Consider the following 17,356-nt stretch of genomic DNA (forward strand, 5'->3'; position numbering starts at 1 on the left):
TTTAACTGAAGAAATGGCGTGCAACAGTTTATGCACATAGTGCAATACACAAAAAATTCGATTCCAAAAAGAGAGGACATAGAAACAAATAAAAAAAAAAAGAAAAAGAAAATAAAGGTGTGTTTTCCGTATTTTCGTAAGGCTGAATAGTAAAAAAGATACCCGGCTTATTCCGTTTTGTCATTCCGACCCTTTATCTTTACGAAATTTCATTCAAACACCTCAACCAGTTCAAATTACTCTTTTGGTCATAGATTTTTTGGTAATACATAACTTATCCTGTTATCCTTGGTAGAGGTGGTAAGATCTTTATTGCAGGGAACTTGTTATTTCTGTCCCTTTCTTATGTCTCTCAAATCTTATTAACTATATAATAAGTGGAACTTCTATCATGTTTCTTCGTCAAAGGGCATTATGGTACTTCTTCTTGGCTCTATTAACATTCAAAGCGACGTGTCATTCTGGTGCCCTAGCTTTACACGTGTTAATGCTAAAGCACTAAAACTCCATACCGTCTTCTTCTCTCCGTCCTCCTCACCGCTTCCATTTTTTTCCCTCCTCTTATGTTTGTTTGCTTGTTATCGGCTTTTTATTTTTCTTTTGGGATTTCTCTGTTTTTCTGGTGATATTTTGAGTTTTAGAGCTTCAATCATCTTCTTTGTTTCTTCGGAAATAATTACGCCTTCCTTTCGTTTTTCATCTATTCTTTCAGACATGCTCTACAATTATCTAATTTGTGTCGGAGATGATAGCCGGTGACTACAAAAAAAAGGAGAAGAAAATAGTCATATATAAGTCTATTTGTTTTGATGAGTTTTTGACGAGCGCAAAACACAACACAAAATTATCGCTCGCTAGTCAAAGATAGTATAGTAAAATTTTATCTCTACAGGGATTGAATTTAAACAATGTTCGAATAATTTTTGGTGTAATTGCTATTCAGGAGGATCAACACTTGAGTTAAATAATTATGAACTATGTTTAACTACTAAAATAAAGTAATTGACTTGACTGCAAATAACTAGAGATTAGTAGAGTTGGTTTCTTACAAATGTGAGGAATAAGAATTTGATAGGATAGGTGCAAGATAGCTATTTGGGATTTAACTCTAGTTTAATTTACTCTAATGTTCTAATGATTCTCACGAATTCACTCGACGATTAGTTCAAATGTAAAGTCAAGACTCCTCTCTCGATTAAACCTTAACTCTACGAGGTGAACTAATATAAGCACTATGAAAGTATGCAAGCATGCGTTAATGGATTAGTCTTTTGGAAAACGTCTCTCGAGTATTCTCCTAACTTGATTTAATCAATAATTCAACAAGCTCTTTCGATTACTTGAGAGAATCAATGAATTAAATCAAACAAAATAATGCAAAGATAATCACCAAAATATTCCTCTTTCGATTAAATAGACCGGTGAATAAAGTTGTAACAATTCAAAACTCCATAAACGAATTCAAGCAAGAACTAGAGTTAAAATCCACAAATATTTATCAAAATACCATATCCGTTAAACCCTAAGGTAAACTACTCCATAATCATGGAGGAAGTCATCACAAATGTAATTAAAAAATAAGGAAGCATCAATCTAACGTTACAATCCGAACTCCCGTATTGAATTGATGGAAAGATGATGAAATCCTGAGTCTTGTAGCCTCCAATACTCTCCCAAAGCTTCCAAGGTCAAAAGTCCCTTCAAAAATGTGTTTCAAGTGTATTTATACCATGTTGAAACAATCCCGGACGAAACTATCCTCTTTGAGCCGAAGTGGGAGAACCTACAGACTTTTTACACTTCATGCGCCGCATAGTGCTACGCATGGTGCATAGCATTAGTGCAGTTTGCTCGGTTGTAAACTCTCTGAACTTAGCTTGTCTGACAATATTTTGTACTAATGCCTTGCACTATGCCTAACATTAGTGTATTTTTCTGTCAGACCTAAAAACTCCAAGTCTCTGAACTTCTCAAACTTCTAATTTGTACTAATGCGATGCTCAATGCCACACCTTATGCGACGCACTAGTACATTTTGCTCTAGCCCTTTCTCTTTCTTCAAACTTTCATATGCAACGCCGGTCCACGAGCCTCGGATGCGATCCCGGTTTAATTTCTTGGCTTTTACTCAGACTTCAAAGCTCCAATTAGTCGATTTAGCTCCAGAACATCTTCTAACTGGGAATCATCTCCTAGAAAGCATAAAATAAGTAATAAGTGCAAATCAGTATCATTTAAGCTCGAACACGCTCAAAATGCAGTAATTAGAGTGCATAATGCAGTTAAAACATGTGTTCCTAGCCCACCATCAACACCCCACACTTAAACCATTGTTCGTCCTCGAGCAATCAAACTACACTTCACATAGAAACGACCTTCTCATCAGACAACTTCCCTAAGGCATCATGCCAAGAATATTTACAATAGACTAAGCACCATATCATAACATCCTAATCTCAAGATTCGACTCAAAAGCACCACGCATTTTTTACAACCTGTTCACTTACTCTAACACAGTGGTCAAAGAGTTCACCTTAACTTCGCAAATCATGTGCCCTCACACAAACAATAGAGAGTAGTTCCATGCACAATAAAATTCACGAACAAATAGGAACTCAAGATAGAAATAATTCACTCACTCTCAGAATTAAAATTCATGTGCCACAGAAAACGTACAATATGTTGCCCTTAGTGTAATACTCTACTAATTTAGCTCATTCAGTCAAGGATCAAGTAGGACTTTAATAGGTTGTAATGTAGGCTGCCGGACGGGTAAAAGATACATTTGGATGTAGTGACTACACATCCCTAAGCACTTTAATACATATACATTAATAATTTAAATCCCACACTTATGTTGAACCAAACTCCAACCTTTATACATACTAGCATCAAGCTCCCAAAATCTTTAAGCACAAACAAGATGAGAACTATCACTGGCATGGAATCCATTTTTTCCTTTTCTAAGTTCTGAATCCTTTTTTTCCTTCCTTTTCAATCAAACTCTTTTTTTTTCAATTCTCTAGGAGTGGCTCTCACAATTTTTCAAACAAAGTACCTTTCTCCTTTTTCTATAGTTCCACCCAAAATCCGACCATATCTCACTTAGCTTTTACAAGATCATACCAAATCCAAGTGCTCACTAGAGATAAAAGGTTCAAACAGATAGATAGTTCAAACAAAGGGGCTAAGCTTGTGATTGCCAAAGAAATAGGATTACAGGCTCAAAAGGGCTAACTAAGATATACATTCATTAGGTGGGTAAAAGCACATATGTGGCTCAACAAAGAAATGCCTATATCACTTCCTAGACTCAACAAGACTGCTATTTCGCTTTGTAAATACACGGGGCAAGTTCTAGACATCAACTGACATGCATAGAATAACAACAAAAATCTCTCACACACACTGGCACATAACTCACTCAGGATCGGATCTATCTCGATGCTCTAGTCAAAGCAGTTAAGCAGAGTTACAATCAAACAATTTAAGGTACCTATCCATGAGTCAAGAACTGAACCTAGGCGTCACAACTAAGGTAATCACTGCTCTCAAGTCACAACAAGGTCAAGAAAAGTCACCTTCATTTAATACCATAGCATAAGACTTCAAATTTCCTAACAAAAGAAAAACTAACTACACCCAGTTCAAACAAAACCCTTGGAACAGAACTGCGACACAAAAAAAAAACAAGGGAGAATTATTACACTACCTAAGAAAAAACAAACAAAAGAATTTCTTCGACTTTGATCCCTCAAGAAGACAGTCGAGGAAATCCATCATCGGGAAAAGTCATTTTTTTAATCAAAAGACACGGAAACAAACACACATATTTGCATATTTACATCCCCACCCACTCTTTAAATTGTGGCATGTCCCCATGACACTCAAATAAAAAGCAAGAGGTAAAGGGAACTTCCCCGATTCATCTAGTCGGGGTCTGAATCGAAGTCAGGATCTCCTTTGCATGCCCGACCCAGTGCATATATCCACGTTGAGCTTCTTTTTCGCCTTCTTTGAGTACACCCCACACTTATCAGTTTCACTCTTTCCAATTTGCTCTCTTAGGGCCCCTCTTTGTCCTTCCATCTTGAAGATCAACCTTTCATCCCCACTCTGAGCATGAGCTACCTTTCTTGCATATACAGAATTGCTCTGCCCGTAGCCAAGAAGGGTCTTCCTAAAATCAGAGGGACCTCCCTATTCTCCTCCATGTTCACCACAATGAAGTCCACAGGGAACACAAATTTATCCACCCGAACTAGCACATCTTCCACTATTCCTTCAGGTATGATTGTGGTCTGATCCGCCAGCTGCAAGGACACAGGTATCGACCTGTTTTCTCCAATCTCTCCCTCTAATTTCCTGAAAATAGACAAAGGCATAAGATTAATAGAAGCACTTGAATCACACAAAGATTTTTGAAATTTAGTACTTCCTAAAGAGCAAGGTATAGTGAAACTCCCTGGATCTCCACATTATTGAGGGAGCTTATTTTGCAAAATAGCACTACAATGCTTTGTCAGCTTGACAACCGATGTCTCTTCCACTTTCCGCTTCTTGTATAATATCTCATTCAAGAATTTAGCATAAGCTGGCATTTCTAAAATCAACTCTGTGAAATGTATATTCCCACGCACCTGCTTGAACACTTCTAGAAAGCGCTCGAATTGTTTGTCCAACTTTTCTCTTATTTGCTTCTGGAGGAAAGGTAGAACATGCATGTATTTGCTCTCCTCAGTCTCCTTATTCATTGAAATACCATCTTCTTTCTTTTTCTGAGCTCTAGTCCTCCCCTTTTTCTTCAGACCATCATCTACCATTCCTGCACCTTTTTGAATATTATCCTTTTTCTGCTCCTCCACAATCTTTACCTATCCTTCAATCAACTCATGCTTCTGTTTTGCCCTAGGATCCTCCAAAACGTGCCCACTCCTCAAAGACACTGCATTTATTATCTCTTTTGGATTTCATTCAATATCAACCGGGAGAGTTCCTGGAACTCTTTCAGACAATAAATTAACTAGTTGCCCAACCTGTCTTTCCAAGTTTCAAAAAGCCGTACCTAGTTCTTTGATAGCTGCGCCATGTTCTTGTATATCTGAGCCATGGGTATCAAGCCTCTCATCTATCTTAATAATAAAGGCCTTCATTAGATCTTCCATGCTAGACTGATTAGACTGTGGAGGCTAATATTGTTGCCTCTACTGATTTTGAAAACCTGGAGCTCTCTGTCCCTGGGGTCTGGAGTTATTCTGCTGCCATGAGTTCAGGCTACAACTTGGTGAACTCCAAGAAAAGCCTGGGCGCCTCTATCCCATAGAGTTAAAATTATTACCACTCTAGTAGCTGCCTCTATCAAAAAATCCCATAGCATTCACCACTTCATCTGCGACTAAGTCCTGACACTCATGCGTTGGATGACCCATTCCACAAAAATCACAAACAAATGATGGTTGGCTCTGGAACTTGGCTAAGGTCAACTTTCTTATCTCTTTGGCCATGGCGTCTAGTTGGGCTTGCACTGAAGTGTTGGAATCTACTTGATGAACCCCAGCTGATTTTCTTCTATCATTACTCTTAGTAGGACACTGGTTAGCATCCTCGGAGAGCTCATCAAGAATTGCCACAATCTCCTTGGGAGTCTTCTTTATTAAAGGACCTCCAACAGTAGTGTTTAGAGTTCGTCGTGAGGGAGGTGTCAATCCATCCAAAAGTACTGGAGTTGCATCCACAATTCAATCCCATTATTCTAACACTTCCTCACTATCTCATTGAATCTTTCCCAAGCCTCGAAAACTGTTTCACTTCCCGTATGGCAGAAATTGTGAATTTCCCTTCTGAATTTTGCTGTTTTTGCAGCTGAGAAGTATTTGTCAAGAAACTTTTTACTCATATCTTCCCATGTCTTGATCGATCCCGTTGGTAAGCTAAGAAGCCAGTATTCACGTCATCCTTCAGTAAAAAGGGGAATGCCCTTAAGTATACTGCATCTTTTGACACTCCGTTGTACTGGAAGATGTTCACGATTTCCTCAAAATCCATCAAGTGAGTGTTAGCATATTTATTCACCTTCCCTCTGAAGACACAGTTGTTCTGGATAGTTTGAAGCAACCTTGCTTCAAGTTGAAATTATTTGCTGCTACTAGTGAAGGTCTGACACTAGACAGTCCCTGATTGTAGACTGGTCTAGCATAATCACCCAATGCTCTACCAGGCCTGGGTAATGCATTCTCGAACTGGTCTTCAACAAAGGGTCGATATAGATTTAATTTTTGACCCCCATCATCTTCGATGGTCTCATAAGCAGCTCTACAGACTGCCTCAGCTGCTATTCGTGCATAATCTTCTCTATGTTGTGCTGCCTCTCTTCAGTTAAATCTATTTTGTCGTCACCGTTATTATCCATGTGTTCAAGGGTTGAAGGTTGCCCCAAGAACTTTCCGGTGAGTTCCTTCTTTTTCCTCAACTGTCGCATACTCTTTTCCACATTTAGATTGTGTGGAATCAATTCCATTGAATAAGATCAAGTCAGACACCAAGAAGTCAATCTGTTGCTTGCACACAGAAGAGGAAACCCATGAAGAATAAAATAAATTTTAAAGTAGCACTAAAAACTAATTTGAACACTATTGATTGCCAATCCCCAGCAACAACGCTAAAATTTGACGAGCGCAAAACACAACACAAAATTATTACTCTCTAGTCAAAGATAGTATAGTAAAATATCATCTCCACAGGGATTGGATTTAAACGATGTTTGAATAATTTCTGGTTTAATTGCTATTCAGGAGGATCAACACTTGAGTTAAATAATTATGAACTATGTTTAACTACTAAAATAAAGTAATTGATAATTTACTGCAAATAACTAGAGATTAGCAAAGTTGGTTTCTTATAAATATGAGGATAGGTGCCAGATAGCTATTTGGGATTTAACTCTAGTTTAATTTACTCTAATGTTCTAATGATTCTCATGAATTCACTCGATGATTAGTTCAAATGTGTAGTCAAGACTCCTCTCTCGATTAAACCTTAACTCTATGAGCTGAACTAATATAAGCACTGTGAAAGTATGCAATCATACGTTAATGGATTAGTCTCTAGGAAAACCTCTCTCGAATATTCTCCTAACTTGATTTAATCAACAATTCAACAAACTCTTTCGATTGCTTAAGAGAATCAATGAATTAAATCAAACAAAATAATACAAAGATAAGCACCAAAATATTCCTCTTTAGATTAAATAAACCGGTGAATAAAGTTGCAACAATTCAAAACTCCATAATTCAAGCAAGAACTAGAGTTAAAATCTACAAATATTTATCAAAACACCATATCCATTAAACCCTAAGGTAAACTACTCCATAATCATGGAGAAAGTCATCACAAGTATAATTAAAAAATAAGGAAGCATCAATCAAATGTTACAACCCAAAATCCCGTATTGAATTGATGGAAAGATGATGAAATCTTGAGTCTTGTAGCCTCCAATGCTCTCCAAAAGCTTCCCAGATCAAAAGTCCCTTCAAACACGTGTTTCCAGTGTATTTATACCATGTTGGAACGAACCCGGACGAAACTACCCTCTTCGAGCCGAAGTGGGAGAACCTACAAACTTTTTACACTTCATGCATCGCACAGTGCCTCGCAAGGTGCGTAGCATTAGTGCAATTTGCTCAGTTGTAAACTCTCTGAACTTAGCTTGTCTGACAACATTTTGTACTAATGCCTCGCACTATGCCACGCACTATGCCTAGCATTAGCGTATTTTTCTATCAGACCCAAAAACTCCAAGTCTCTGAACTTCTCAAACTTCTGACAAAATTTTGTACTAATGCGACGCTCAATGCCACGCCTTATGCGGCACACTAGTACATTTTGCTCTAGCATGTAATAACCTGACCGGTTGTTTTGATTTCTAGATCCCCGTTCCCCTAAATAAGACCCGTATGTGCTTTTACTGTTTTATGACTTGCGGGGATGGTTAGTTCAGGTTTGGAAGGGTTTGGGTTGAAATCAGAACACTTAGTTCCTTAATATTGGCTTAAAAGGATTTAGTTTGACTTGGGGTCAATATTTTGAGTAAACGACCTTAGAACTGGGAGTTGACAGTCTCAATAGGTTCGTATGATGATTTTGGACTTGGGCATATGTTCGGATCGGGTTTTGGATGACCCGGAGGTGTTTCAGCCCTTAATATTAAAAGTTAGAACATTAAAGGTTTAAAAGTTCTTTAAATTTAGTTTGGAGTAGGTTTTGGCGTTATCGAGGTCCGTTTGGGATTCCGAACCCAAAAATAGTTCCGTATATGATTTAATACTTGCACGTTAAATTTGGTGTTAATCCGAATAGTTTAAGTATGATTCGGCGCATTCGGAGTAAGTTGGAAGAACTTGATGTTCATAAGTTGATTCGATTTGGTTTGGAGCGTGATTCTTAGTTTTGGGTTTTGTTTTCCGTGTTTTGAGAGGTCGAGTAGGTCCGTCTTATGGTTACGAACTTGTTGGTATGTTTGGGAGAGGCTTCGGGGGCCCCGGATGCCTCTCAGACGATGCGCAAAACTCGTTTGGACTCGAAGAAAATAGCTGAAGCAGCAGAGCTTCTGGTGAAATTGCACCTGCGAGGAGCTAGCCGCAGAAGCGAGCTCGCAGAAGCGAGCCAATGACGGCAAAAAAGAAATGGAGTGGACTACCCAGTGGTTGTAGAAGAGAGGAAGGGACCGCATCTACGAAGGCGCAGATGCGAGGAAGTTGAGCAGAAGCGGGAGGGTGCGCAGGCGCGACGCTCGTGCCGCAGAAGCGGTCTTGCAGAAGTCAGACTTCACTGCTTTGTCTGGAGAAGCGAAGCCGCAGAAGCGGCTAATGTTCCGCAGAAGCAAAAATCGCTGGATCATCGAGGTTCATTTAGGCCATTTTGGCTAATTTATTTCACTTCTTGGGGCGATTTTTGTAGCTTCTTAGAGAGGGTTTTCACCTAGCTATTGAATGTAAGTGAATTCTATCCAATGTAAGTCAAATACATAGATTATGGGTAGATTTTAACATGAAAAATTTCTGAAGTTATGGGTTAGTTGAAAAACCTAGGATGATAAAAATGGAATTTAACCACGAAAATGATTACTATTTGCCCCATAGGTAATTTAAATTACTATTTGCTTCTAATTGTGGGGGCTATGTACGCACGAGGTGACGAGAGTCTACGTGTAGCTTAATTATGCTTATGCCCGAGTAGTTTAGGACCCAAATCATGAAATACTTATAATGTTTGCATCCTACTTGTTAATTAAAGTGCCTAAATGATATTGAAACTTGATAAAGAAATGGTAAAAGACTGAATTTTACTTACTTGAGTTTGGCGGGTTACTTAACCGTTAATAGAAATTGTGTTTCTTTGTTTATTAGCTTGGTAATAGCTTTTAAATCGGATGTTCATAAAGTATCCTCTCTTCTTGTGGAGCGTGCCGAACGCCTCGGTAGTAGAATAGATGCATCTTTGGTTCGTGCCGCTTGACCCTCGGGAGTTTACACCTTATTCTAGATCGGACCGTACGACCTCGGCATATATCGTGCGTGATAATACTCGGAGCCTAATTATACTTGATATTCTTTTATGGCTTGAGAGGTTATAATTATTTAATGACAAAAATTGACTTGGAATTTACTATTAGTGAAAAAATTGTTTATTCACTGCTTGTTATCGAGTTATTATTATTATTATTTACATAACCCATGCTTATTTAGAATTTCTGTATTTTTTGGTTAGCCCATAGTAAGTGTCGATGTCGACCCCTCGTCACTACTTCTTCGAGGTTAGACTAGATAATTACTGCTTACATGTTGTATATGTACACGCTACACATCTGCACTAATCATGCAGGATCTGAGGCAGGTGCATCTGGCGGTCATATCAGCGCGCACCCCCGTTACCCTGAGGCCTAGTGGTGAGCTGCTTCCTGAGCCGTCCTGCAACACCTAGAGTCTCTATTTTGCATCTATTTTCTGTCTACTTTATTTCAGACAGTAGTTAGAGTTCTGTACATTCTACTAGTTGCTCATACACTTGTGACACCAGGTCCTGGAACACATACTAGTAGACTTCATGGTTCTGGAGTATTCATCTCACTGTATTTGCTCACTCATTAGCCTTCGTTTTACTTTATTAAATTTTTCTACTCCTCATTTTCTTGATAAATGGAATTCAACTACTTGGAAACTTTATTAAAAAGAGCAATTACATGATTAATTCACCGTTGGCTTGCCTAGCGGCGACATTGGGCGTCATCATGGCCTATAGGAGAAATTGGGTCGTGACAACATGGTATCAGAGCACTAGGTTCATGTAGGTCTCACAAGTTATGAGCATGCCTAATAGAGTCTTGCGGATTGGTGTGGAGACGTCCGTACTTATCCTCGAAAGGCTATAGAGTGTTAGTAAACTGCTACTTCTTTATCTCCTATCGTGCAGTTGATGTTGTGCTAAGTATCTTTCTCTTATTCTCTCACAGATGGTGAAAACACGCGTTGGAGATGTACCCGACCGTGGAGGAGGCGCTCCCCCTGTTACTAGAGGCCGATGGAGGGCTCTAGCTCGTGTTAGAGGATGATGACGTCCTAGAGTTGCTCCGGTGGTGCCACCAGTGGATCTAGTGGATGATCCTGCTATTGAGGAGCATGGCGAGGTGCCTACAATGGAGCCAGCCCCAGCGGATTTCATGTCCGCACTAGGATTCCACGAGGTCATGGGCCGTATGCTGCGGTTCATGGATTCTAGGACTCAGGCTGGTTTATTTCCAGCGGACCCAACCACATCTCAGGTTGGAGGAGGAGAACAGACCCCTACCGCTCAGGCTCCAGGGCATGCAACCGCCGTATATCATACCCCGTGCTCACTACCTGTGGGCGGAGCCCAACCAGTTGCAATAGCTATACCCGAGCCCAGACCAGCTGCGGCCGGCGAGCCGCAGAAGCTATTGAATAGATGGACCAGGCTACATCCTCCTGTCTTTAGAGGTGAGCGGCATGAGGACCCCCAGGACTTTATTGATCGGTGCAGGGACATACTGCACAATATGAGGATGTTGGAGTCCCACGGGGTGGACTTTACCACCTTTCAGCTAGAGGGCAGGGCCCGTAGATGGTGGCAATCCTATCTTCTCGGCAGACCATCAGGTTCTCCTACCATGACTTGGGACCAGTTCACACGCCTCTTCCTAGATAGATATATTCCACCCTCTTAGAGGGAAGTGTTGCGATTTTAGTTCGAGCAGCTCCAGCAGGGTCAGATGTTGGTGACTGACTATGAGGCGAGATTCTCTGAGTTGTCTCGCCATGCACTTTTGATACTTCCTACCGATGCANGTCTCCGTACCGATCCGCGAGACTCTACTAAACTAGCTCATGACTCGTGAGACCTAGTAACCTAGGCTCTGATACCAACTTGTCACGACCCAATTCCCAAACCCGATCGTGATGGCGCCTCTCGTGAAGACAAGGCCAGCCAGAACAACGCAAACACCTCTTTTAAGCAATTAATTAACACTAACAATTCTAACACATGCTTAATATAGTCAATAATACGGAACAACGATAATAACAAAGGAAACCATCCCGACACAGCCCAAACCGGGGTGTCACAAGTCATGAGCTACTACAGAGTTTGCTATAAGTCTACAAAGAGTAATATCCGATACAATAGTCTGAAGAAAACATAAATGATGTAAGATAGGGGAGACAAGGGGCTGCGGACGTCAACATCTACCTCGTAACTCCAACTCGCTGCCTGGTCTGGAAGGAATCAGTGCTCAGGTGCGGACTCTGCTATGCCTGAATCTGCACGCATGGTGCAGGGAGTAATGTGAGTACTCTGACCCAGTGAGTAATAATAATAAATAATAATCGAAGGCAAGAAAACACATAACTGCACAAAGCAATTCTATATCAGGCAGTAAAATTAGTAAAACAGTAGAACAGTAAAGAATCGAATGAAATCTCCTTTTAAAATCAGGTAAATCAGGTAGAACAACAAGTAAATAGTGAGTAGAAATCTGCCCCTCGGGCCCGGTATCAATCGCTCAGAACAGTATCAGCCCCTCGGGCTCAGTATCAGTCACTCAGCATAATATCAGCCCCTCGGGCTCACTCTCATTTCACATGAGTACCCGCGCTCACTGTGGGTGTGCAGACTCCGGAGGGGCCCCTTTCGGCCCAAGCGCTATATCAACATAAAGCCTGAAAGCCTTCTCACATCACACATAAGGCCTAAAAGCATCCTCACATCACACTCGAGGCCTGTAAGCCTCCTATCATATGGCCCTCGGCCTCACTCAGTACAGAAAAACATCATAAGCCCCTCATGCATCATTAAAATAGTAGTGCTCAGCCCAAACAACAGTGGAAATATCATTTAAGTCTCAAAGTTCAATTAAAGCAGTTGAGTTTGTAAAACAGTATAATCAACAGGACTGAGTTCAAGTGGTATATCAAAATAGTGAGGAAATAGTGATAAAAATCCACAAAGGATTCAAGTAGTCGGCATGAAGCCCAAAATATGGCAATAGGTCCAAATCATGTTGGTAACAAATACATTTCAGTCAAATACGCGGTAAAAATATTAATCGGGACGGACCAAGTCACAATCCCCAGTAGTAAACAACCCCGCGCTCGCTATTAAGCGCGTGTTTCACCTCAATACAGCACTACGTTGTGCAAATCCGAGGTTTCAAACCCTCAGGATATCATTTACTATCATTACTCACCTCGGGCCGGCCAAAATCCTAGCTCGCTATGCCCTTGCCTCTCAAATCGGCCTCCTCGCGCGTCGAATCTGGTCAAAACCACAACGAATACATCACAATACGCTAAGGGAACATAACCCAATGGAAAAGAATCGAAAAACATCGAAAATCACGAAATTTGCAAAACCCGAGCCCCGGGCCCACTTCTCGAATTCTAGAAAATTTTACATCATCGGATTCCTTATCTCGCCACGAGTCTGCACATACCAAGAACTCCCAAATCCGAGTTCAAATGACCCATCAAAACCAACTTTAAAATACCAAAAACCAAGCCCTAGCTTTTCTCCCTTTTTGATGAATTTCCATAAATTTCTAGGTTAATTCTTCCATTAAATCATGTATTTAGGTCATAGAACTCACCTCCAATCACACCCAGTCGAAATTCCCTTCAATTTCCATCCAAAAGCTCTCAAGGTTGCTCAAAAATGGTGGAAAAATACCTTAGCTCGCGGATGAAATATTAATTTTTAAACCCTTCAGCCCAGACCTTATTTTCGCTTCTGCGATCCAATTACCGCATTTGCGGTTACCGCTTCTACGGTTTTCCTTCCGCTTCTGCGGAAATTACACTTTCGCTCAGGACCGCATTTGCGGTCTAAATCCGCTTCTGCGGACACCGCATCTGCGCACTTCTTCCCGCTTCAGCGGGACACCCCCAAGGGGAAGGCCAATGTAGTGGCTGATGCTTTGAGCCGAAAGGCAGTTAGTATGGGGAGTTTGGCGTACATTCTTGTTTAGGAGAGGCCCTTTGCAGTTGATGTTCAGGCCTTGGCCAATCGGTTGGTGAGACTAGATATTTCGGAGCATAGTCGGGTGTTAGCTTGTGTGGTTTCTCGGTCTTCCTGATATGATCGCATCAGAGAGCGCCAGTATGATGATCCGCATTTGCTTGTCCTTAAGGACAGGGTCCAGCATGATGATGCTAGGGACGTGACCATTGGTGAGGATGGTGTGTTGAGGATGCAGGGCCGGATTTGTGTGCCCAATGTGGATGGGCTTAGGGAGTTGATATTAGAGGAGGCCCATAGCTCGCGGTATTCCATTCATCCGGGTGCCGCGAAGATGTATCAGGATTTGAGGTAGCACTACTGGTGGAGAAGAATGAAGAAAGATATTGTGGGATTTGTGGCTCGGTGTCTCAATTGTCAACAGGTGAAATATGAGCATCAGAGACCTGGTGGATTGCTTCAGCAGATGGATATTCCCGAGTGGAAGTGGGAAAGGATTACTTTGGACTTTGTTGTTGGACTTCCTCGGACCTTGAGGAAATTTGATGCTATTTGGGTGATTGTTGATCGGCTGACCAAGTCCGCGCACATCATTCCTGTGTGTACTACCTATTCTTCAGAGCGGCTGGCAGGGATTTATATCCGGGAGATTGTTCGGTTGCACGGTGTTCCGGTTTCTATCATCTCAGATATAGGTACTCAGTTTACTTTGCAGTTTTGGAGAGCCGTGCAGAGAGAGTTGGGTACTCAGGTGGAGTTGAGCACAGCGTTTCATCCTCAGACGGATGGACAGTCCAAGCGTACCATTCAGATATTGGAGGACATGTTGCGTGCCTGTGTTATTGATTTTGGGGGTTCTTGGGATGAGTTTTTGCCGCTTGCAGAGTTTGCCTACAACAACAGTTATCAATCGAGCATTCAGATGGCTCCTTATGAGGCGTTGTATGGCAGGCGGTGTAGATCTCCAGTGGGTTGGTTCGAGCCCGGCGAGGCTAGGCTATTGGGGACAGAGTTGGTTCAGGATGCCTTGGAGAAGGTGAAGCTGATTCAGGAGAGGCTTCGTACAGCACAGTCGCGTCAGAAGAGTTATGCGGACCGGAAGGTTCGAGATGTGTCTTACATGGTTGGTGAGAAGGTTTTGCTGAAGGTTTCGCCTATGAAGGGTGTTATGCGGTTTGGAAAGAAAGGGAAGTTGAGTCCACGGTTCATTGGGCCTTTTGAGGTACTTAGGAGGATTGTTTTTAAATTAATTAGTCAAACACAAATCACTGTTCACCAAAAATACTTTTGAAAAAAACACTTTTTAAGAAAAAATATTTATCAAAATAAGCTAATTTTAGAAACTTGACCAAACAGACTATTATTCTTAAGATCTGGAGTTTTGAACGTTCAGACTTAGTGGGCGATTGGACATAAGAATTGTAAAATTCCGGGAAAAAGTGAAAAAAAGTTCAAGTGAAAATGATATTTAAAAATTAGAGTTGTGTTTGGACATGAAAATAGCTGTTAAGGCCCGCAGTATTACGGCGATGTTACGCTCCGCAGTATTATATTACGATGATATTACACCCTATAGTATTGTACGTTGAATTTGTCGTAAGATAATTACCATCAGTTCAAGGACAATATTATTTGGAGATTATAAGTATTATGCTATTTCAAACAAGTGACAAGTAAATTTGTGAAGGTGGGAGGGTGAGCGAATCGAAGAAAATGAGTTTCGTCGAAGTTTGACAATTTAGGATAAAATATAGTCCAAGCTATAATACCCCGTATTTATGGACTAATGTCATAGAAGGTACTACATGACCATGATAGCAAGATGTATAAAGTGTATTAAAAGTGAGTAGTACTTTGAGTAATTTGATATAATTCTTAGTTATGTAGATATTTGGTTAATTGTGGATCTCTGGGGGAAGATTAGCATTTAATTAAGATATTTTGGATAAGCTTGAACCCCGAACGTGGCAGCCAAGGAGTCTTAATTAAAGTGACTCTTAATTCACATTTGAAGGTGACAAAGTTAGGGTGTTTAGTGGCTTAGTCATCCCAAAGAAGTGGGGCCCACCTAAAGGTTAAAAGATAACCTTTTTAAATTCACAATTGAATTGTTCACATCTTAAGGGAATGCTTATGTCTTTACAAAGTAAGGAAAGAAAGCTTCAGCAAAGTATCATACAAATTTTGGAATGGCAACGTGATTGTTTCAACATCTATACGAGATTGAATCTTAGCAACGTGAGATTTTTCAAATTTATGAGAGTACGGTGCAATCTTTCTCAAGAATATCATAAGGATTTTTCCCTACTCCGATCTTGTCGTCACATGTTTTGTCGCGATTTTCATGTGTTAGAGGGTTGTCAAGAGAACCGGCACAGGTATGTTAAGGCTATCCCTTCTTTCCTTTTGGCATGATCCATACGATGCAAACGAAACGAGCAAATGCACAACTTCCATAAATGACTCTAATCATAAAAATACTAGGGGTTCCTATGTTCTTGATTCCCCGTATGTCTTATTATTATATCTGTTCAGGGGTCTTAAAAAATACATAAGTTGATAAAGTTTACTTTATGATATTAATCAAAGGCATAATGGTCTTAGGACGTTCCGAGAGATTTTATTGACGTACTGCTCATGCATTGCATTCTTTTATACATGTACATTCCAGATGGCGTTATATATGTTTTATATATACACCACCACCTGATCAACTGGTATACGTTAATGATTTTGCCCACAGTGGCCGAAATGATATGATGCGATACCCTCAGAGGCTTGATGATTCTATGAATACATGTACCTATGCACGACATGACATTCATACGCATATGCATGACACTATAAGTATTTCATGATTTACATAGTTATCCAGACTTACAGGTTGAGTCACTTACTCCATGTTTTTTATATACTTATTTATGTGCCTTAAAATATCGGTACATTATTCGTACTGACGTCTTTTTGTTAAGGACGATGCATTCATGCCTGCATGTATAGACGATCATTTTGACGAGCCCTCATAGTAGACGAAGTTAGCATTCAGCGAATGATCGGTAAGACTCCACCTCATTCGGCATGCAGCCGAATCTATGAGTCATCGTATCAGAATTTTGCTACAGACTTATGGGTAGGCCGGTACCATGCCCCATTTGATGTCAAATACTCTTAGAGGCTTTGTAGATAGAGGTTCATTTTGTACAGTATGTCAGAGGCCTTAACGGCCCATTTGTATTCATATTTTAAGAAAGATGGTTCATTGATACAGTGCTTTCCCACTTATAGTTATACATTACGAGTTGTTGCCAGGTTGGCCTAGTAACCAATGATAGTACGATAAGAAAGATATGTTACGTTGGTACTCGGTTGAGTAAGGCACCGGCTGCCCATCGTGACCCTTCGGTTTGGGTCGTGACAAAAAGTGGTATCAGAGTAGTTCTGTCCTACGAAGTCTACAAGCTGTGTCTAGTAGAGTCTTGTTTATGAGTGTGTTGTGCACCACACTTATAAACAGGAGGCTACAAGGCATTTAGGACTGTCACTCTTTCTTCTTACTCTAGATCGTGTAGTAGAGCGCAGTCGTAGGAATTCAAATTCCTAAATTCTATTTTACTCATAATAAGATATACCTACATCCAAAAGATAGTTGTTAAGAGATTACATGTGGTTGTGGAAGAGTTAAATCAGAGGGACTCGATTTTGCATCATGCTTATGATGAGTAAATATGAGGTCTTCAACAGACCATGTGTGTAGTAAGACATGTAAGCTTCTTGATAAGGAGCCTTAAGGCAAGAATATCTATCCACGCATATGGTAAAAAGCAACGAGAGA

This window comes from Nicotiana attenuata, chromosome 2, assembly GCF_001879085.1.
Source record: "Nicotiana attenuata strain UT chromosome 2, NIATTr2, whole genome shotgun sequence".
Taxonomy (NCBI): Eukaryota; Viridiplantae; Streptophyta; class Magnoliopsida; order Solanales; family Solanaceae; genus Nicotiana; species Nicotiana attenuata.